The sequence below is a fragment of the Octopus bimaculoides genome, chromosome 7 (assembly GCF_046866305.1).
Source record: "Octopus bimaculoides isolate indiv1 chromosome 7, ASM4686630v1, whole genome shotgun sequence".
Classification (NCBI taxonomy): domain Eukaryota; kingdom Metazoa; phylum Mollusca; class Cephalopoda; order Octopoda; family Octopodidae; genus Octopus; species Octopus bimaculoides.
In genome coordinates this window covers 2,128,097-2,153,096 of record NC_142934.1, presented here as the reverse complement: position 1 = coordinate 2,153,096, position 25,000 = coordinate 2,128,097, and the positions used below count along the sequence as shown (strand labels likewise).

The 25,000-nt window shown below is 35.3% G+C and overlaps 1 protein-coding gene across 2 annotated transcripts in view; it reads right to left on the bottom strand.

Moving 5' to 3' along the window:
- The window catches only part of LOC106872244 (ferredoxin-fold anticodon-binding domain-containing protein 1 homolog), a 131,574-nt gene extending 108,533 nt beyond the window's left edge, over nucleotides 1–23,041 (bottom strand). Inside the window, exon 1 of one of the 2 annotated variants that reach the window (XM_089354573.1) lies at nucleotides 22,907–23,041. The gene's annotated coding sequence lies outside the window, so the exon portion shown is untranslated. The remainder of the gene's footprint in view (nucleotides 1–22,906) is intronic. The other variant, XM_014919158.3, reaches the window with a different exon arrangement.
- Nucleotides 23,042–25,000: the final 1,959 nt, after the last annotated feature.

The window sequence follows — 25,000 nt, the reverse complement described above, 5'->3', positions numbered from 1 at the left end:
CCACAGATAGAACAATTTTAATGATAGATCTGCTTATGGGGGCAAAACACATCCAAACAACAACTACAGCACCAATACACACACACACACACACACACACACACACACACACACAAATACGCACGCAACAACAATAACAACAAGAACGGCAACCCTTATAAATCAAGAAGATAAATATTATTGAGAGTTTAGCTTGAGCAGTTTAGGGAAGCAGACAAGTTTATCAATAATGTATATCTGTGGCGATGGCGGCGTCAAGTGTTAAAATGTATAAGGTTGCGTGGCATATATGCACATACATACATACACACACACACACACACACACACACACACACATATATATATGTACGTTATATATGTACGTATATAAATTCACAAGTGGGACGGATTTTGTTAAATGAAAATATTTTGTAAAATATATTTCAGTGAAAATGTGAAATAAAACAGAAAATTCTATCTCTTTCTATTCGCTTTTTTCTCATCTTTGTCTAATTTCTTCCTTCATTGACTTCTTTTATTCACTTTTTACATACACACATGCATAAATACATGCATATACGCACGCACACGTCCATCACTACAAACTATATATATATATATATATATATATATATATATATACATAAATATATGTATACACATATATGAAGTTTTATATATATATATATATATATATATATATATATATATATATATATATATATATATATATGTATATATGCACATATATACACACATACATAATGCAAACATGTATACATACCTATATATGCATACACATATACACACACACGCGCGCGTATACATATGGACGTACGTTATAAATTTCTCTATTTCTTATCGTCCGAAGATAGACTACTTTCCAGTGTGGAATCAAGAAAAAAATTCATTCCAAGATAAAATATCGAAACCAATATTATCGATCTGAACATTGATATAAATAATACACACCAATACATCACTGGTTCTCGAGTTCGAATCACACTTATCTCGTTATGATTTACTGTTATTTTCAACGTGGCTATTTTTTAATACAATTGATAGATTTTAAGCAAATGCGGGTGGTGGTCGTGGGTGGAGTGTGATATTGACGTGTGTTATCAAGAGATGGAGTGGAGGGGGTTTACAACGTTATGTTTATCACTTTTGCATTATTGCTGTTACTAATGATGTTATTTTTTTTTTTTTACCTTTTGTTGCTCTGGTGGGGATTTTTCTTGGCAGATTGTTTAATATTAAATCTATCGCAATAGTATTTACGTATGCATGAGGTACACACACACACACACACAAACACAAACACACATATATACGTACATAAGTATGTGTGTTTGTATATATATATATATGTGGAGGGTGTATATGTGTGCATACGTCTGCGTGTCTAGGTGTGTGTATGTGTGCGTTATTCAAAAGCTCCAATGCTGTGGCGTTTGCTCTTTCTCATTTTTTCCCCTTCATCTTTTTCCATTCCTGGGATTCCTTTATTGTTGTTAAGACTTAGATTTTCTGAGATTGTTACCACGTTTCCCTTTACAGGGATTTACAAATACACGCACAGGTATATGTGTATATATATATATATATATATATATATATATATATATATATATATATATATATATATATGTATGTATGTATGTGTGTGTGTATATATGTATATGTGTGCGTGTGCATGTATGTATATGTCTATATATGTATGTGTGTATGCTGATGTATAGACACGTGCATATCAACGAGCAAACGTATATACAATTATTGATTTATTTACGAGTCACAAGTTCGCCAAAGACGGATTTTCGAATCTCGGAAAATGTTTGTTGTAAATTGATGCTGAGACTGGGAGTTGTCGTAGTGCGTGGGGTGGGGGTGGGGTTTCGATAAACATTAATATTATAGAACGAATAAGATTGGTTAGGGTGATCCATTATTGGTTATTATAAGAACAGGTGAATTACGAATATATATATATATAGAATGCTAGTTGTATGGAAAATGTGTGTGTGTGTGTATGCGTGTGTATATGTGCGTGGTGGAATTTAAATAAACGTATAATTGTAAGTATTACTCTAATTGCTGATGAAACAAAACTCCTAAATTTGTAACGGATAAGAAACAAAGTGAGGCTGACGTGTCATATTTGGAACTGGAAGATCACGTGTTTTAGTATAAAATGGAAGATTCTATACTTCACAAACACACGCTAACAAGTAAGTGCGTTGTCATCGCTGTGATTCAGAGACTTTCGAAATTTAATTCTCCAGCCTCCGACTTAATCCACATTAGAAGTTCGTCTCAAGAAACAGATACAAAATTTTTAGAACATTGAAAACACTTGCAACCTTTTATTTCCAAATTGGCAACAATTTGATCACACACCCACAACTTTGTCTAATATATTTGATTTGTTCTAACGCTTTATATCATATTATTTCTTATGAAGAATATATGTTCACCGTGGCGATCATTGTTACTAAGTACAACAGTCAGCTTTCACTAACAACGATTGTTGACTTCGTTGTTATATCTTTCCTACCTACATTGTCATGATATATTGATTGAAGAATATGTTCGACAGCGACTAATAAACCCAGGTTTTTGGATTCTAGAAGACTTTTAGCTTTAATATATTTATGTAATTGTTCAAAATTAGATTTAATTATTTTCATTCCATTTATCATTGTTATTTAATTATTAAATATGCAACCAACAATTTCCTATTAAGACATCAATTTATTAAGTATAATTAAATCCGTCTCTCATCTCAAACTTTATTACGACTTGCTTTATGTTTTATCAGTTCTAATCGAGCAGATTAAATACTCTCATATCCAATAAAAATTCTACAACATTATACAAGGTTAGACACCTTCTACATTCCATTTTTTAAATTTCTAGTTTACTTAAATTCACTTTACATAAACATGATTATTATCATATTCATATTATATAATATATATATATATATATATATATATATATATATATATATATATATATATATATAATTATCATTATTATTATTATTATTCTCGGTTATATTCCAGTGTGTTCACTTCCGCAACCTTTTGTTAAAATTTTTACCATTTACTTTTGTTTTATGTTATTTCATTAAACAATGTCATTGTCTCAACATATACCAAGTTTGCTCCAGGTAACAAAACGTCAGTTTACACACCTTGCATCAACTGATATGACACAACCTCGCGTTAAATAAAGTTATTTTAAGATATGCAGGTGTTAAAAGATTCAACTCTCGTTGCATTTAAATAAGTAAAAGAGATTTTGTAGATCTTATTTAAAGTATCTTTACAATCAGTTATATTTGTTACTGTTATTTACAAATGATGTGTAAACTAGAAGTAACCATGGTAACAAATATAACAGATTGCAATTATCGTTAACAATGTTAATAAAAGACAAAGGTTGGGTGGTGATTAAATAAGGGACAGTGTTAAGTTATACTAACTCGATTGGTAAATGGTCAGCTTGTCTTGTTTAGTATTAATCAATAGTAACGTTATGACGACGAGCTCACAGAGTCGTTACCGCGTCGGAGAAGACGCTTAGCGGGATCTCGTCTGTATCTACGTTCTGAGTTCAAATTCTGCCGTGGTCGACTTTGCATCTCATCCTTTCGGGACCGATAAAATAAGTACCAATTGAGCACTGTGCTCGATGTAACTGACTCATTCCCGCCCTCGAAATTGCTCGCCTTGTGCCAAAATTTGAAACCAATATTAATTAATGGCATACATAGTGAAACTTCGAAGTTACAGTCACTCAGTATTTCTGTCTGACTTCAATAAAGCATATAAATTCGCCCCTGGATTGAGTCTTCCTGAATAATCGCATGAATAACATTTTATAAACACTAACTTTATATGCATACAAACCCACACACACGCATGCACTCACACGCATGCACTCACACGCATGCACTCACACGCATACGTATGTGTAAGAGTATCTATGTACATATGTGTGCGTATGTATGTATGAATATTTGTGTTTATGTACGTGTATGAGAGAGAGAGAGAGAGAGAGAGAGAGAGAGGGAGAGAGAGAAATAGGTTGCGACTTCTTCCGTTTTTAACTAACCATCCACCTAAATCCATCCATCCATCCATCCATCTATCTATCTATCTATCTATCTATCTATCTATCTATCTATCTATCTATCTATCTATCTATCTATCTATCTATCTATCTATCTGTTTTCCCATTTCTTTCTAATAATCACTCCATCTGTATATAGAATAAAAAAGCCACAACAGCACAATCATCAAAAGAATCCAAGAGTTACAGAAGGAAGTAAATTACCTGCCACTGCCCCAGAATGGAAGTAACAAAGACAACAGTGATTCATGCCTGCTCTCTACCAATTCCCCTCTTGCAGAAGTCAGCTTATTTGGTTCGTGTCAAAGAACGGTCGAGAATAACAAGAGCTAATGGCAAAATTTTAACGAACCACGTTCAGAACTTGTTGGAATTTACTGCATCAATTGGCTTTCTTTCCCTATCTCTCAGTGCTAAAGAGTTCGCATCTATACACACACGCGCGTGCTAACCAATCCACTGGAAAACGTACGGCTCAACTTTGGTGGAGACGGGAACACGTGTTAGTGGCAAAATGCATGTTTCTATGTGTATATTTGGGTGTGCGTGTATGTATGTATGTATGTATGTGTGTGTGTGTGATATGTATGTATGCATGCAATTTATATTATATATATATTATGTAGTTGAATATATTTATTCGATCACTGTTGATAATTCAATGCGTCCAAGGAATACATACATACATGCACACACACACACACACTGACGCGTATACATGTATATATGCATTCATACAAACATGCACGCATATACACACACATATATATGTTCATATATATATATATATATATATATATATATATATATATATATATATATATATAAATACGCATATGCACAGACGTATTTATAGCATCCTGAGCTGCGCATGAGTGCCTTTGTCTCTTTGAGCTGCCCAAATGAGTGCTTCTGTCTATTATTATTATTCTTAGTAATAATAACCGCTCGAATACTCCGGGTGGTGCTCGAAAAATAAGGGGTGTTACCTTAGTTCATCGTTAGTGAACAGCTGACACCGTAGTACATCTCCAGCGTTAGAAGCTGTGCAAAGACAATACGATACTACTACTACTACTACTACTACTACTAATAATAATAATAATAATAACAACAACAACAACAACATTGATGATAATCGGTGTGCTGGTAGAGTCGTTAACTGGCCGGAAAAAATGAGCAGCATTTCGTCCGTCTTTACGTTCTGAGTTGAAATTTTGCCGAGGTTAACTTTGCTTTTCATCCTGTCAGGGTTGATAAGATAAGTACCAGTTGAAGACTGGGGTCGATATAATCGATTTGAAACCATTATTATTATCATTAATGCGGCGAATGGCAGGATCGTTAGCGCGCCGGACAAAATGATTTGTCTTTCATCGTTCGGGGTCCATAAAATAAGTACCAGTTAAGTACTAGAGTCGACGGAATCAGTTAACCCCTCTGCTAATTTTCAGGCCTTGTGTCTATAGCAGAAAGAATTATTATTATTTATTATTGTTGTAGCAGAATTAGCAGCACAAGCATTGCAGTTGATGCTAGAAGTGGTGGTGGTGGCGGTTAACGATAGAGGTGATGCTAGCAGTGGTGGTGGCAGCAGTATTGATTAGGGTGTTAATAATGGTGATGTTGTTGTTGTTGGTGGTGGTGGTGATGGTGTCTATTGCATTAAGGTTTGACAACATTAATTTTACACCCAAATCAAATAATAGTTCCTCAAGTATTTGATTCTAAAGAGAAATTAAGGATGATTCCACTGAGTTTATGGTCAAGCAAATACGTGTCCAGACAAACTGAATGGTGTTCGACCATCTCACATGACCACCACTACCTCCACCACCGCTGCCACCCGCAATACTCCTATCCTATAACTGCTAGAATGCTGCATGAGTTGCATTGTATTATCTATTCCGTTTGTTGAGGTTCTGAGTTCGAATTGCATCCTCCTACATTGGACTTTCGTGCTCGGACACGGGGAGTTGAAGCCCCTACGGTGACAGGGTTCCAATGTCCGATGGAAAAATCGTTGGAACTAAGCAGAGTAGCGAGATAAACGGGAAGACAGGCAGATGTGGGGTTAAACATTGCCACATGGCTATGCATATGATCATGTGGCAATGACCATGCGCAAAAGGGTCACAGCTGGTTGTTTCAACCCCAGTGAATAACTGGTATCTTATTTTAACGACACCCGAAGAGTGAAAGGTGAATTTGACTCCGTCGTTATTTGAGCTTAGGACATAAGGTGTCGTAATGTGCAAATATCTTACATTGCTATAACGATATAAATTGAGAGAAAAGACTAATGGATTAAATCGACATCATTACATGACTGGTATCTGATTTTATTGATCCCTGGAAGAATGAACGGTAAAGTCGACGTTGGTGGGATTCGAACTCAGAATGTAAAGAATGGTGACAGGTGTTTAACCTTAAAACTTCCATCTTGTTCAGGTTCACTCACAAGCCTGTTTTCATTGCCTCTCCAGCTAACTTTGTGACCTTGGACTGTATCTGCCGGCGGTTATACGCTAGCAGTCCTATATCATCTGCACAACAGAGATCTTCCGGTTGATTCACGGTTGTTCATCTGATCCTAGTGTTACTTCCTGATGTTATCTCAATCATGATCCAATCGGTTACTTGCAAAAATCTTATTGGCGACAGTAGGTAACCTTGTCTTCCACCAGTTTCATCTCTGAAAGAGTTTGTGAGTTAGCCATTGCGGATGATCTGGGAAGTAGCACTACATGAAAACTATAAGATGACGCTGATAATTTTCGGTGGAATACGATAATGCTCATTCAACCTCCAGACGACACCTCTGTCCACACTGTAGAAAGCCTTCTCGAAATCAACGAAGGCGGTGAAAAGCGGGCGCTGCTTCTCAATCGAATGCTTAATGATGATGTGCAAGGTGGCTATATTGTCTACGCAGGACTTATCCTGGCGGAATTCTACCTGCTCGAACATCAACATCAACATATCATCCTCCCCTCCCTTCAACCTCCCCACTGTAACTCTAACCAACACCTTACTGGTGACGGACAGTAGTGTGATTGGTCGCCATTTGTTGTGGATGCTCACGTCACCTTTCTTAGGTACCTTAAACAGGTAGCTCTTCTACCATTCTGCTGGGATTTCTTCTTGATGCCAAACTACGCAATATAGTGGAGGTTTGGTATTCCTGTTTGATAAATTTACATAAAGATATAGTACCGACTCCTGATTCGGTCGTTGTGCACTCTCAGTGATTAAATGTTTTACGGAGATGAATCAAAACTTTCCGTCGAGATTTATGCGCGACAAAATGATATATGTAGATGCAGATGTATATGTATGGTTTTGCTTATGTGTTTGCGTGTATGCGCGCACACACACACACACAGAAACACACACACACATGTATATACATATATACATATATGTATCTATATATATATACATAATATATGTATGTACGCATTCTTACAGACATTCGTATACACACATATATATAGATACATACACACACATACATACATATATATAGATACATACACACACATACATATATATACATACATACACACACATACATACATATATATAGATACATACACACACATACATACATATATATAGATACATACACACACATACATATATATACATACATACACACACATACATACATATATATAGATACATACACACACATACATACATACATATATATAGATACATACACACACATACATACATATATATATATATAGATACATACACACACATACATACATATATATATATAGATACATACACACACATACATACATATATATAGATACATACACACACATACATACATATATATAGATACATACACACACATACATATATATACATACATACACACACATACATACATATATATAGATACATACACACACATACATACATATATATATATAGATACATACACACACATACATACATATATATATATAGATACATACACACACATACATACATATATATATATAGATACATACACACACATACATACATATATATAGATACATACACACACATACATACATATATATAGATACATACACACACATACATACATATATATATATATATATATATATATATATATATATAAACACGTATATATGAATTCTCCCTTCAATACACACACACACACACACACACACATATTCATATGTTTCTATATTTATGCCCCGCATTACAAACTGTTGTGTGTGTATGTATCTGTGCATATATACTTATATACTAATAAATACATGTATGCGTATATGCGTTAATTTATGTACATACAGATAAACACACGCATACACACATGAAATCGTGTTTGTGTGTATGATGAAATGAATTAATTGGCCATGTCTGTAGGTGTATAATTATATTCATACATAATTATTCCTTCGTACATACGTGGATACATATACATACATATATACACATATATACACATACATATATACATACACACACATATATATACATACACATATATATACATATATATATACATAATATGTGTGTGCGTGCGTGTGTTTGTGTGACAGTGCGTGTGTGTATATAATTATACTTTTATATTCATACTCTCATACATAGACATGTGTGTATATATATTTGTGCGTGTGTATGTATAATTATACTTTTATATTCATACTCTCATACATAGACATGTGTGTATATATATTTGTGCGTGTGTATGTATACATTCCTGTACATAAATATATATACATGCTACTTAGTTTAAATTTGTTTAACGGAATAAAAAAAATGACGGCGAAAAATACATTTGTACACATACATACACACACAGCTACACATACGCGCGCACACATACATACATACATACATACATACATACATACGCACTGGTGATAAGACAGAAAAAAGAAACTTGTATAAAAAGATATAGGAATAAATAGAAATAGCGAAGAGAAATTGTGTTTCGTTGTAGACAGCACTTCTGCCAGTTGGGACTACTTGAGAGCGAGCAAACTAGATTCTTGCAGAAGATTTACAACTCAATCCCATTATCGGAACAGATAAGTCAACATGGCTGTCAGCAACGCCATGTCGAAATTATCGCTTATCACTTGAACGTATCAGTGAGCTAACGGCAGATAGCTTGTCCATATAACATGGCCGACATCTTTGCTAGAATAGAGAATGGTGAGCAGTGAATGGTGAATATATCGGTGCTGGCCATTGAACTACTGGCCTAGCATAATATAGTTAGGGGGATCGTTTAGTGACAATATATATTTACATATGCTTATATATATATATATATATATATATATATATATATATATATATATATGTATAATATATATTTATATATATATATATGTATTTATATATATATATATGTATTTATATATATATGTATAATATATATTTATATATATATATGTATGTATTTATATATATATATGTATAATATATATTTATATATATATATGTATGTATTTATATATATATATGTATAATATATATTTATATATATATATGTATGTATTTATATATATATGTATAATATATATTTATATATATATATGTATGTATTTATATATATATATGTATATATATATATTTATATATATATATGTATGTATTTATATATATATATGTATATATTTATATATATATATATATGTATATATATATATTTATATATATATATGTATATATATATATTTATATATATATATGTATGTATTTATATAGATATATGTATATATATATATTTATATATATATATGTATGTATTTATATAGATATATGTATATATATATTTATATATATATATGTATGTATTTATATAGATATATGTATATATATATATTTATATATATATATGTATGTATTTATATAGATATATGTATATAAACATATATATACATGTATATTTATATATATGTATATATATATATATATATATATACATACATACACACACACACATACATATACGCGTGTGTGTACATACGCATACACACATATATACGTGTGTACACACACATACACACATATATACAAACATACATATATATACTTGCATACACACTCATATGTATGTATGTTTATGTAGGTATATTTCTCCGGGATGAAATAACTAGTCTTCATGAGGTGCCAAAATTTACAATGCTAACAACAGAATGTATGTGGGCACGCTCGCATGAGTATACAGGTATGTGTGTAGATAACGACATTAGACATGGCGACAGAGCGGCAGGGGGGGGGGATGAGAGTGAGAGGCAGGAAACAGTGCTAGAGGGAGAGAAAGAGAGGGGGGGGGGAGAGAGAAAAAGCGAAGAGAAAATGTGAAACGTAAGAATACTTTGGTATAAGAAATATTTTGGAGATTTCATTGTGATGAAGAGAGTAAAAAGATATTTCAAGCAAAATGTAACATAGCAAACCACTGTAACAGATTGGAGAAAACGTAATATAGAGATGGGACTACTGTTGGAAGAGAATGGAGTAGAGTGTATGGTATAACATACCATTTCATATCGTATGTAAATATAACGTCCACAGCTGTGTATGAATGCTATATATATATATATATATATATATATATATATATGCAAAATTCAGAAAAATAATGATAAGGTGGCCAGCAAACATAACCAAATAAGCAAAATATATATTAAAAGTCAGGGTACACTATGCACCTGTTTTGCTAGAAAGAAAAGTTAAGACTCTCCAAAGCCACGCATCTCTCACTATATGTAAACACGCATATTGAATACAGACTTAATATATTTGTATGCATGTATGTATATTTGTGTGTGTGAATATATACATTTTCCCAGTCTTCTGTTTTGATATGTAATTACTCTGCAAAATCTATTTTTCAGTACTTTTGCGGGTCGTGTGTGAGCATAAGTTAAATAAAATGAGACGGCAAAGCCAAAGCAGTGTGAAATTTCTAGGACCAACACATTCCTTGCATAATGGAACGTCCAACACGTTTTCATTTTTATTCCTATATTTCCCTTCATGCTTCCTATATCTCTCCTTTTCCAAAATAACTTCTTATATTGAACTCTATTTCCTTCTATTTAACTCTCTCATATCGTCTCTGATGATGGGATATGTTTTATATGCTCGAAACAGCTGTAAGACTACCTTTCTCTTTATAAAATTTCCTAGAAATTTCACACTGCCTTGGCTTTGTTGCCTCATTTTATTTAACATATTTTATATATATTTATATATATATATATATATATATATATATATATATATATTTGTGTGAGCATACAATTCAGTTACGGTCATGTAAGCCTTCTTTCTGTTAATATTTGGACTTTCTAAGTTTGTTGCACGCTGTTCTACGTGATCTTAAAAAGCGTATAGATTGCGTGAAATTTCCTCTACCGAAGATGAAGTATTTGTGTATATATATATATATATCTACATGCACAAATGCGCACACGTGAACACACATACATTGACTTATCAATGCCGCACACCGAACATGCGGTATGCAGTATTCGGTCTGCGGCATTAATAAGTCAAAACAATGACGTAAAAAATCGATCTGTCGCTTCGAGAAAGAACATGATGTAAATTGTCTCGCTTGACTGTGACTTACTTTTGGATGTCTTTTTTTTTACACCAGGCACATAGAGAATATATTGTCTTGCACCTAAAAACCGCAGCCGACCCACAAGCTAACAACACACATACCTTGTGTATAAGATAAAAATTAGAGAGAGAGAGAGAGAGAGAGAGAGAGAGAGAGAGAGAGAGAGAGAGATCTATAATAGTATAAAATAAATTATAATTAAGGGCATAGAAGAGAATATGCCTATGCTGAAAATAGAAGCCAAATGGATTGATTTGATCAATTTCTGGCTCAGTCCAATAACTTGTCCAGATCAGCAAGACACACTTCTTGCCGATGAGGAAAAGTTATTGCATTAATCCAGAAATTGATCAATCCATGACTAACTAATTAATGAATTTCTGAGAGCCTACTTTCTCGATTGCAACATGTTGTGTACTGTAAAAGAGATAATTTTTAAGGAGTTGATGATTTGGCGTCTATTTTCAGCACAGGCATAGTCTCTACTATGCCCTTAATTGTAATTGTATTTTATACTATTATAAATTTATATATACGAATTCACCTAAACAGGTCTATTTTATATGCTGGTCACTGATAAAATCTGTAACGATTCGAACCTGCGCTCTTTTTGACAGATAGGATTCAGAGGAAAAACGGAGAGAGAAAACGAATGTATAAGAATTAACGGTCGAACATGATGAAATTGCCGGAAGACAGAGGCTGTGTGTGTGTGTGTGTGTGTGTGTGTGTGTGTGTGTGTGTGTGTGTGTGTATAATACATACATACATACACATACTCACAAAGTTGTTTCTTTAAAACACTTATAAGGATAACGACTGAGCATTTCATGATGGCATGATTCTATACTGAGCATAGAGACACATTTGTGACGATCAAGTAGACTAGGACTTCACAACACACACACACACACACACACACACACACACACACACACACACACACACACACACACACACAATTCTACCGATAGACGACATTGGTTAAAACGTACTCAATACCCATGTAGAGTAGCTATGATGCAAATAAAGTATTTATTTAGAATTTCATTTTCCCCTCTCAGTGTTATCTATTACTTAATTAGTAGTACTCAATTAGAAATTTGGGAGGACGAAAGAGAGATTTAGGAAACTTGGAACAGGGTGAACCGGAAATATAGTGCAAGGAATTTTGTTCGATGTTCTAACGGATCTGCTAGTCCCCTACCATCTGAGGATTTTTTTAAGGCTGTCTGAAGAGTTTGCGTGAAGTGAAACTAGAAATCACAATCAACCCTTGTATCATATAACAAATTTTACTCCAGTCCCTGTATTGTGTACTTTCACCCAGAAATATTTGCAGCTAACATTGAACAGCTCTAACTCTACTATGTAACAGACACGAATATACATTCACTTGCACACATACTCACACACACACATACATATGTATATATACATACACACACTTACGTATAAATATATAACACAATATCAAATATGTCTAATATACTATATATATGTGTGTGTGTGTGTGTGTGTGTGTGTGTGTGTGTGTGTGTGTGTGTGTGTGTGTGTGTGTGTGTGTGTGTGTGTGTATATTAATATACATGCATACATACATATGCAAATATCTATTATATATGAATGTGTGAATATGTGTGTGTGTGTGTTTATATATATAGAGAGATTGTGATTGTTAAATAGGTGTGTGTGTGTGTGTTGGGTGTGGAGGACCGAGACATTGGAGAAGTGGGGGTGGGGAGGAAGTGAGGGAGGGAGAGGAAGTGTTAGAGTTATTATTGTGAGTTATTGATAAAGTGCTAGAATTGAGTATTGGCTAGATCAGATATCGATGTATCAGCTGATCTCTGGCAGCCAATCAGTGCTCTCTTATCTGGCAACATCGGAAAATATCACTGATCGTATCTCGGCCTATCAAAACTGAATATCAACAAACATACTCAATGTCTTCTTCACATTTACCTCTATAATAATAATAATAATGATAATAATAATGATAATAATGCCTTCATTATCGTCTGTACCCTCTATTTCTTCTCCCCCTCCCGCTTCTTCCCTTCGTTCTCGTCTCTCTTTCTTCTCTCCTCCATTCAATTACCACTCTGCTGTATCGTATCTGATGTCTCTAATGTGTTAATTTATTGAGTGGTGCTTATGTAAGCGCCGCGCTGTAAGGACTGAGTTTATTTCATGAAGTAGAAAGCTTACTAGACATGTATTCCGCATAAAGAGTCACTTGTTTCAGTCGTGTTACAGAACTGAACGTCTCTTCTGTAGGTTTGGACTTCACCTAAGCAGGGCCACTGTTTGGACAATGGGGTACGTTTTTGCTTGTGCTTTTGTTGAGGTATTGCTTAATCACATCCTGTGTTGCAATTATTAATATTGATGTCTCCACTGCGACGGCGTGGTGGCAGAATCGTTATAGCGCCGGAAAAATGCTTCGTGGAATATTTCCTGAGTTCAAATTCTCCGAGGTCCAGTTTGCCTTTCATCCTTTCGAATGAAAAGCAAACTCCGATTTCCACTCAAGATGGCAGATTCGTTTGAGCTTCAGAAAAATGCTCGACGTTATCGACTCGTTACATTCTGGGTTCAAATCCCATCGATGTCAACTTTGCTTGTCATCTCTTCGGAGGGTAGACGTTGACGTATTACTCAAATACTGGGTCGGTAATATCAACTAAGCCCCCGCCCTCAAAATTACTCACTTTGATCCTCCTCATAACGATTTCCATCCAAACAGAAATGCAGAACGGTCTTACAGGCTGTTCATAAATTATCTTGACAACTTCCAAAGTCGATTGTATTGTAACGTGTAGATGCGTTGCGTGCAACCAATCCAGTCTACCTGGAAGTACTTTCCAATAGACTCTGCAGTTTTATCTCTTTTTCTGATTTTTGTTTCTGAATTCTTCAAATTGTAAAGGTAATTTACGGACAACTTGTACAATGTGAACTTTTCTAACGTTCCCTTCCCCATTATATACAACGATACCTGTCATATGTTAAGGTTGTTATTTTTATATCATAGAAGCATTAAGTGGAAAGTTGGGAGAATCGTTAGCATGCGTGACCGAACGTGTAGCGGTAGATAGATAGTTGAATGATTTCCTTTGCAAGAAAGAGCATAGAGTAACCTCCCTTCTCTAAATGTCTGGAAGCATCGATGTCACGAAACGTAATTTTTAATTATTCAAGAAGCTTGGCGTTTCTTTTAGATGTTTCTAGAATGTCCAGCGTTCCATTAATAAAAATAGCTTGCTAACCCAGCTTTTCGCTTCTTAGTCGATTAGACTTAGAGCCATTCACGTCGCTGCTATGCCCGTCTATTTCTCTACGCTTCATAACCGATACGACTGAGAGCCATCACTTTGCTGTTGTTCTACACTTCCCATCTGTGCACTTTCTTTCGTAAGATTATTCCATTCAACTAGTTTCTACAATTTGATTCTATGCATTTTTCACCGAAAGAAGAATTGAATATATTTTTATGTCGTAAATGTATTGATCTTATATTTATTCTTTCATCTCTATATGAACTCTTGTGATAACATAACACGCAGCCACATCGACTCATTGTACTACCTGCAGATTTCACTACAATGAACGTTTAGCGGTATGTCACACGTCTTTACATTCTGAGTTCAAATACGGCCGATGTCGACTTTGCCTTTCATCCTTTTAGGGTCGATAAAATGAGTACCATAAAATAATTACCAGTCAAATACTGGAGTTGATGTAATCGACTTCCTCTTCACGTCAGGAAAGGACTGCTGGCCCTGTGCCAAAATTTGAAAGTATTATTATTGTTATTCTATTCTGTAAATTAGAAAGATGTTCATCTGGGGAAATTTCTCTAACAGACAACCGTACAGTTGTGTCGAGAATTTGCATCTCATATTTTCACAGAAACAGCAATAAGTCCTGAATTATTGGAAATTTCACTTTACACTTTGAAGCCAGTTAAGTGTATTACGCCCGCAGTTTGTATCTAAATACTTCTTTTGGAAAAATAACTTCATACATACCTACACATGCATCCACACACACGTGTGTGTGTGTGTGTGTGTGTGTGTGTGTGTGTGTGTATCCCATTATATGTATATGCATGTGTGGATATACGTGTATATATAGAAATGTATACATAAAATCATATACACAGACGTACGTACGTACATACATACACACATACATACATACATACATACACAAGCATGCATAGATACACACATAATTGTGTATTTAAAGAAGATGATAAAATTATGTAAAATACCGGATTCTTTGTGTTTCCATCTTTAAAAAGGAACAAATCATCGAAAATAGGTTTTCATTTCAAGATCTGCACGTATCTAGGAAAATATATTTCTGTGTGGACTCACGTAGGTAGGCATGTGTGCTTACATATAACGACGACGCCATTGAAACAGAATACAGTTCTCGAGTACTTCAATACATACACACACATATGTACACAAATACATAGACCTACACGCATGCATATATTTGTACATGCAGGAATATGTAGATACGTATGTATGTGTGTATTACGTATGTACGTGTGTATGTACGTATGTACATGTGTATGTGTATGTATGTGTGTATGTGTATGTATGTATGTGTGCATGTATGTGTGTATGTGTATGTATGTAAATACACGTGGCTACAAAACAGCAAAGATATGTAGTCACACACACATGTATACACAAACATACACACCGTATGCTTTAGTGTGTGTATGTATGTATGTGTATATGCGTGCATATATATATATATATATATATATATATATATATATATATATATATGTATATCCAGCCATACATACTCACTCACATTCAGAGATATCTAATATACACAGGCACTAATATACACAAAGACTTGTACAGGCATGGACTGACATATATCTGCCAATGCATGTATGTGTCTGACTGTCTATCAATCAATGGGTATACTCATATATGTATGCGTGTGTACATGTGTATCATATACATATGTATATACATATAAAAAATGTTTTCAGAATGAGATAAAAAAACCAAGGCTGTGAAGATTTTAGAACATTTATAAATAGGTCTTACAGCTGTTTCCAGGATATTTATTATATCACTTCATCGGAGACGATGTGAGAAAATGGTTAAGCAATAGATAATTTAGATAAGATACGAAATAGAGAGTGAAGTGGAGGAATGAAAATAGATGTGAGGCATGCAGGAATATTGCGTTTGTAGATCCATTATTTAGACAGAATGGTATTTCAATGAATGGTCCTAAACGTGTCCTTCGACACAATCAACATTATCTTGATGAAAATAACATATCCAGCTTTGTAGACGATGAAAACTAGTTCGACGGATTGCTTCATGGCTGCGATTTTCCGTTCAGTACCACTGCTCAGTATCTGCGGTAACTGTCTTGAATAGCTTCTGGCCACAGAGTTTTGTGAGTGGATTTGGAAGACGAAAAATGCGTGAAAGCCATGGATATGTATAATATAATAATATATATACATATACATACTTATCTATATGCATCTAGATGCGCGCGCGCACACACACACACACACACACACACACGAAAAATAAAAATAAATAATAGAAAATGCAAAATTCTGTTTATATTGCAGTTAATTAATTCCAAAGTTCATTATTACAAAGAAATCGTTTCAGAATACAATAATATCTATTCTATATCATATCATAAACAAAATACATTATTAGATTCAAATAATTCTAAATTCCTTATTGCATTATTTAACACTCCATTGCACATAATCAAATAAATAATTAAATATTCTGAAATATAATTACAAACCGGTTTCACTTCATACAGAAGATATTTATTGGAACGGATGTAACGGCAACGGATGTAAGGGATAGCTCCTACCCTCGATCGATATGCACGGCATCTATCAGAAGTAGCCTCGTTATAGACGCACTATGCAACAAGATGGGTGGTAATATGTACATTAATTGTAATTATGAACTTTGGGATAATAATTATGAATTGTTTTATACGTATGTTCAATGAAAAACAAATATGGATATTATTTATCTATCTATCTATCTATCTATATATATATATATATATATATATATATATATATATATGTGTGTGTGTGTGTGTGTGTGTGTGTGTGTGTGTGTGTGTGTGTGTGTGTGTGTGTGTGTGTTTAAGTAAAGGTATATTTATGTGCAGAGATAGATAGATAGAGAGAGTTAGTATGTGGTCTCTTGACCTGCAAGAATCATAGGACGAACGTCCTTCAAGTGAAAAGCACACTACCACAATGGACACATTAGATAATGTAGTAATGAATAATTATAAAACAAGCCGGATGTTCACGAGTGAAGTGCCTTTGATCATAGCTTTTCTCGATCAGGACTGACTACAACAAAACCACCAAACATTCTTTGGATTCAATGTCCTGTAGCAGCAGCAGCAGCAGCAGTGGTCAAAAGCTGCCCTTAATCAAGCTATTGAGAAGTAGACTATTAAGGCGAACATATTTCACTTTCTAAGAAAGTCTCTTCGCCTCTTTCTTTATCAATGATTCTAATCTAAATTTTAGGTAATCACCTGATATTTCATAAATTAAATATATTGTCAATATTCAGAGAAGAAATTTCATGAATAATTTCATCTTTGGCCATTATAAATCTATTCGTCGTAGAGGCTATTTTTGGTTAAGATTTAATAGTAATTTAAATATACAAGTTAACAGCGTTCTTCTTCGCCTTCACATTTTCATTATATTTTCAAATAATCCTATTGGCTAAATTATGTGCGTGTAGTGAACTGCAACCAAGTCTCGTAATCTCCCGTGAACGACATTCTCATTATCGTTGAAATATATAATATTTGTTGTATTAAAATATCAAACTAAATCTGTATTTCATTCAACAAAGAATAACATCTTGGGATAAAAGTTAATGAAATTTATTAAAAGTAGATTTCAATTGGAAAAGATGTTGGTGTGGAGAGGAATGACAATGGTCAGAACATTCAAATAATTTGGTTAAAATCTTGATATTAGTTGCTACAGCTGTAATTGCTGTTTAACCTGAGATCGGCCTTGAATAAAATGACCCATTGTCAAATGTACAGAAGCCATGGCATCATATTTTCATTGGTTATGTACTCCAGTTACCAATATCCACCGTGACAATTTTAAAGGTTGGCGTTATTTATATACATACAAACACTGTGTACACACACACACACATTTATATATATATATATATATATATATATATATATATATATATATATATATATATACACACATATGCACACACACACACACACATACGTGTGTGTGTATCAGACTGAGTAAAAAATAAGCAACGTTTTGAAACATGAAATCTACCACAATATATTTCAACAATGCGGAAGTTTTTTTCCTCAAAGTAAGTACTATTACAATCAACACAGTTTTGCCAAAGAGTTACAAGTTTGTTTACTTCGGTAACATAAAAATCTGGAATTCTGGAGCTGAGGAACTCTTTGAACGCACTTTCAGCATCGCTTTGATTTTTGAACTCCTTCTCTCGCAGGAAATCATCAAGGTGCTTGAAAAAGTGGTCGTCGGGAGGAGAAAGGTCTGTGGAATAAGCTGGGTGGGGGAGAACTCAGGAGCCAAGTTCCCTCAACTCCCGGAGCGTCATTCGTGAAACGTGTGGTCGGGCATTGTCAGGAAGAATGATTGGCCATTTTCTGTTGACTAGACTGGAACGGAGAAGTAGAAGTTTTTTTAAAATCCATTTTGGCAATTTATGGAAATATGTTTCTGCAGTAACAGTTTTTCCGGGTTTTAAGAAGTTATGGTGGATGAGTCCAGTAGTACACCTCCAAACAGTCACCATAACCTTTTTGAAAAGCTCGGGTTTAGGGAAGGTTTTCAGTGCTTCATTTTGGTCCAACCAAGCGAAGAACGTTTTTTATTATTGTATAGAATCCACTCTTCATCACAAGTTACAACACTGTTGAGAAATGGATCGGTCTGGTTACAGAGGAGCGACGAGGAAATTTCATATTTGCACATTTTCTGATTTTCATTCAAATCGTGTGGTACCCATTTGTCGAGCTTTATTGATTTTCTAATCGCATGTAAGTGGTTGCAGGCAATTTTCTGGCTAACTTGAATTTTTTTCGCCAGTTCTCGAGTGGTTTTACGTGGATCTTTCTCAATGAGGGTCATCGATGACAGATTGGCGTCCGCTACGCTCACGATCTTCAAAGCTAAGGTCTCCACTGCGAAATCGTTTAAACCATTTCCTCACCAAACGTTTCGTTGATATCGCGAGCAGTCTCAGCTGCTTTACGTCCTTTTTTGAAGTTGAATATCAAAATTGCTCGAATATCGCGCTTTGACTTTTCCATTTCAGATGATTGTAACAACGGCGAAAAAGCTATCGATGTTAATTTATCGATGCATTTGGCCAAATCTGTCTGTGTTGTCAGATAAGTGCAAAAACTGCTTAAAAAAATTCAAAACTCTGCAAAAATCCGGTACAAATTCTTCATGGTTCAAAACGTTACTTATTTCTTACTCAACCTGATCATATATATTTATATATAGTATATATATGTATGTATGTATATATAGTATATATATGTATGTATGTATATATGTATGTAGTATATGCTTATCGCGGGAGAGAGAGCAACCAAACCAGTTTTCTTCACCTGACGCTGACACCCTGCATGTATCATTCAATATAATACATAGTCAAAATGATTACATTCATAAATATGTGTACGTGTGTGTGTGCATGCGTGTGCGCGTGTGTGTGTACGTGTGTGTGCATGTGTGTGTGTGCGTGTGTGCGTGCGTGTGTATGTGCATGTTTGCGCGTGTGTGTGTGTGTACGTGTGTGTGCGTGTGTTTGTGTGTACGTGTGTGTGCGTGCGTATGCGTGCGCGTGTGTGTACGTGTGTGCGTGTGTGTGTGCATTTGTGTGCGCGCGTGTGTGTACGTGTGTGTGCGTGTGTGTGTGCGTGTCTATGTGCATGTGTGTGCGCGTGTGTGTGTGTGTGCATGTGTGTGCATGTGTGTGCGTGTGTGTGTGCGCGTGTGTGCGCGTGTGCGCGCGTGTGTGTACGTGTGTGTGCGTGTGTGTGTGTATGTGCATGTGTTTGTGCGTGTGTGCGCGCGTGTGTGTGCATCCGCGTGTGTGTGTGCTTATGCGTTCGTGTGTGTGTACGTGTGTGTGCGTGTGTGTGTGCATTTGTGTACGCGCGTGTGTGTACGTGTGTGTGTGTGCGTGTCTATGTGCATGTGTGCGCGTGTGTGTGCGCGCGTGTGTGTACGTGTGTGTGCGTGTGTGCGTGTGTTTGTGTGTACGTGTGTGTGCGTGTGTGTGTGTGTGTGCGTATGCGTGCGCGTGTGTGTACGTGTGTGTGCGTGTGTGTGTGCATTTGTGTACGCGCGTGTGTGTGCGTGTCTATGTGCATGTGTGCGCGTGTGTGTGCGTGTGTGTGTGCGCGTGTGTGTGCATGCGCGTGTGTACGTGTGTGTGTGTGTGTGTATGTGCATGTGTGTGCGTGCGTGCGCGCGCGCGGGGCTTTGCTTTAGGCACTCAAGTCCTAGATGAAGTGGTAGGGGCACTATCGTGAGATATGGCGTGTCTGTAGCAAAATACGTTTTTGACGTCCATCCATCTTGATAACAGTGGATTTCTTTCAGAAAAAGGAAGCGAAAGAGAAAAACAAGAGAATATAGTGCAGTGCAGGACTGATTGCTTATTCTATCGGAACCGCCGCAAAGATGAAAAGCAAAGTGGACCTGGGAGGAATTTGAACTCAGAACCTGAAACAATAACCAATCAATCGCTATATATATGTATGTATGTAAGAGTGTATGTGAATGTGTGTATGTATGTATATATGTATGTATACAGAGAGAGAGACCGAGAGGGAGGGTGAGAAAGAGAGGGAGGGAGAGTCAGAGATGGGAAGAGAGAAAGTGAGAGAGAGAGATAGCCTCTCTGTGCGTGTGTGTGTGCAATTATATGTATGTATATAGAGCAATAAATGGAAAGAACCCTTAGAGAGTCGGAAAAGATGTTTTGCAGTATTTCTTCGTCTCTACACCTCTAAGCCGGAACCGTAGCCGGACCCGAGTTGTTTTCCAAAAGCGTCTCAACCTCAAGGCGCATGCCTTAGCTCGGCGTTCGCCGTTCGCCCGTCGCGTTCACGCGCGGCGAGCGGCAGCGTCGCCGGCGGAATTGCCATTTCGGGTCGTCTGCGGCGGTGGAAAAGCGGTCGGTCTTTACGTCCGGCCGCTCGCGAAGTCGTCGCCGACGTCCCCCCCCCGCCACGACTTGTTCGAAGAGATCGAGACGAAAAGGATCGCTTGCATACGACTCGACTTGCCGTTCGGAGTGACGTACTTAGTAGAGCACCTACCACACTGCGATCTATTGAGTCTCTTCTCGCGAACGACACGATCCGCCCCTCACCCTTTAATGTATATATATATTATTATTATTATTATTAATTTGGGATTTTACCAATAGAACCGCAATTCCTATTTCAGGATAACCTTATTGTATGGAGCACACAAAGTTATATCCAATAAAATAATATAAACATTAAAAAACCTACTATAAAATACAATAAAATTATTTGAAAAAAAATTGCATATATAACTTACCTGTTAGTCTGTGGGGAAAGAAGATCTTTTTAATCAAAGCTACACATGTTTTTTTGCGCTGCTGAGGTGCTTATCAAGGATATACCGAATACATAAATCCACCAGTGCGACCTCAGGCTATTTTTCTTATTGTTATTGTTATTAACGGATCAAAGTTAAAAATACATAAGTCGTATTAAATAGAAAAATAAGAATATGAATAAAAATATAAGAATATATTAAAAAAAATTAAGAAAATTACCGATATATATAGGAAATGCTAAACCTCAGGAAACCCTTAACGACTATATTATAAACACATCGAATCCTACAACCTATTTATATAAACATTATTGGAATTAATAATTTAGCGAAAGATTTACCGCTATCTATACAAGTATAAATTACCATTTTTTATGTCAAACGTAAGTTAATATTTAAAAAGATTTAGTAAAAACCACTTTTTTACGTTATAAACTTATTGAATAAAACTAGTAAAAAAATTAACCAAGGAAGAGTACTTACCGATATAATGCTGATTCCTCGTTCTTGTGCAAATGGCTGCTCCCTCTGAAAAATTCTCTAAGACTAATAATATTAGAAAGGTTGAATTCAAGGGGAGATAATAACTAGATGCTCTTAAATCTAGTTGTAACTGGATTGTTTTAGTGTTTAAGATTTAGAGATTTCAGTTAGATTAAATGTAGCCTATCTATTCCTTTTAAGGTAGTATTCTTTAATAAATTCTTGGTACCTGTTATATCAGTATGTAATGCTACTATAACATTCTATTATAACTACATTTTTAACTATCTTCCTCATAATGTTTAAAAGATTATGTACATCGTTTTATGTTTATTCTAACTTGTAAAGGTTTATATTTTTTATTAATTGACATTTTTTATGTGTCAGGTTCTATATGAGACTGTTTAATCATGCCATGTACAAAAGAAGCCTTGGAACTGTCTGAATTTCAAAGAGGCCGCATTGTGTAGGTCATTCTGAGTTAGAAATAGCATAAAATCGCAGAAAAGCTTGGGATCCCGCTTTCTACAATTAATAGAGTGATTATGCAATTCCTTAGAGAGGGGTAGGATTTCACACCGCCTCGTCCAGATCAACCAGGACCCTCTCATAGGCCCTCTAAGAAAAGTGTGGAGGATAATCCTCGCTGCAAGGCCTCTGACACACCAGAACAAGTTGATGTCAGTCTCAGAATAGCTGTCAGGTATCTCTACAAACTTGGTTACTATGGCAGAGCAGCAAGATGGAAGCCACATCTTCGACCAGCCAACATCAAGCAGAGAGAAAATTGGGCCATTGAAATGGTGGAGAAGCCATAGCATTTTGGGGCACTGTTATATTCTCTGATGAGTCCAGATTTGCTGTATTTCCTGACAGTGGTCGAGTGTGGGTCTGGAGACTCTTTGATCAAGAATTTGATGTGAAAAGATTGCAACCCACAATGAAACACAGCAGCTATTCTGTGATGGTCTGGGGAGCAATTTGGAACAATAGTTGATCAGAGCTGGCGGGGTGTGAGGGAAGCATTAGCTCAGATAACTATGTGTCCGTATTTCAGAAAGATCTCTTTCCAATCTTCGCCGATTCCAATCCATTAAATGCAGAACTAAATTTAGGTTTCAATCCCACCTAAGATTCTGTCACGAAGACGGCGATAAACTGTTTAGAAAGTTTGCCAAACATTTCAAAATGTCTTTCATAATTATTGAGAATTGTGTTTGTCGGTTTTTTTAGGTTACACATATTACTAGCTGTTAATGTCCCTAAGTGGATAATCGGTTTCTTTATCTATCACTCTATATATCTATCTGTTTACCTATTCTTACCTCCTTCCCTCTCTCTCTCTCTTTCTCTCCCACTTTCACTTCTCTCTCTCTCTCTCTCTCTCTCTCTCTCTCTCTCACACACACACACACACACATATATATATATATAGTTGATCAATAGTTGATTTAAGAAGACTATTTATTTATAGAAGATGGGGCTCCTTGTCACACGGCTAAAATGACCCATGATTTGTTGAATGAGAATGGCGTTAAAACTATGGCCAAGTCAGTCACCAGATATGAACCCTATTGAACACTTCTGGGACATAACGGACAGGACACTTCATAAAAAGAACAAGAAAGCATCTTCAAAGCCAGATCTTTTGAGATTATTATATGAAACTTGGCACGAAATTCCGCAAGAGAATATCCATCATCTGATCAGTAACATGCCTAATAGGGTCCTTGCATTGAAAAATGCAAAGGGCCATGTGTACTAATTATTAAATAATCACATTATAACAATAATTTGTATGTATAATTTCAGATTTAAATAAATTCTAATGATTATAAGTGTGTCTATATACTTCTGTCATATCTGTGCATATCTCTATATATTGTCATATATATATATATATATATATATATATATATATATATATATATATATATATATATATATATATATGTATGTGTGTGTGTGAGAGAGAGAGGGAGAGAGAGAGAGAGAAGTGAAAGTGGGAGAGAAAGAGAGAGAGAGAGGGAAGGAGGTAAGAATAGGTAAACAGATAGATATATAGAGTGATAGATAAAGAAACCGATTATCCAC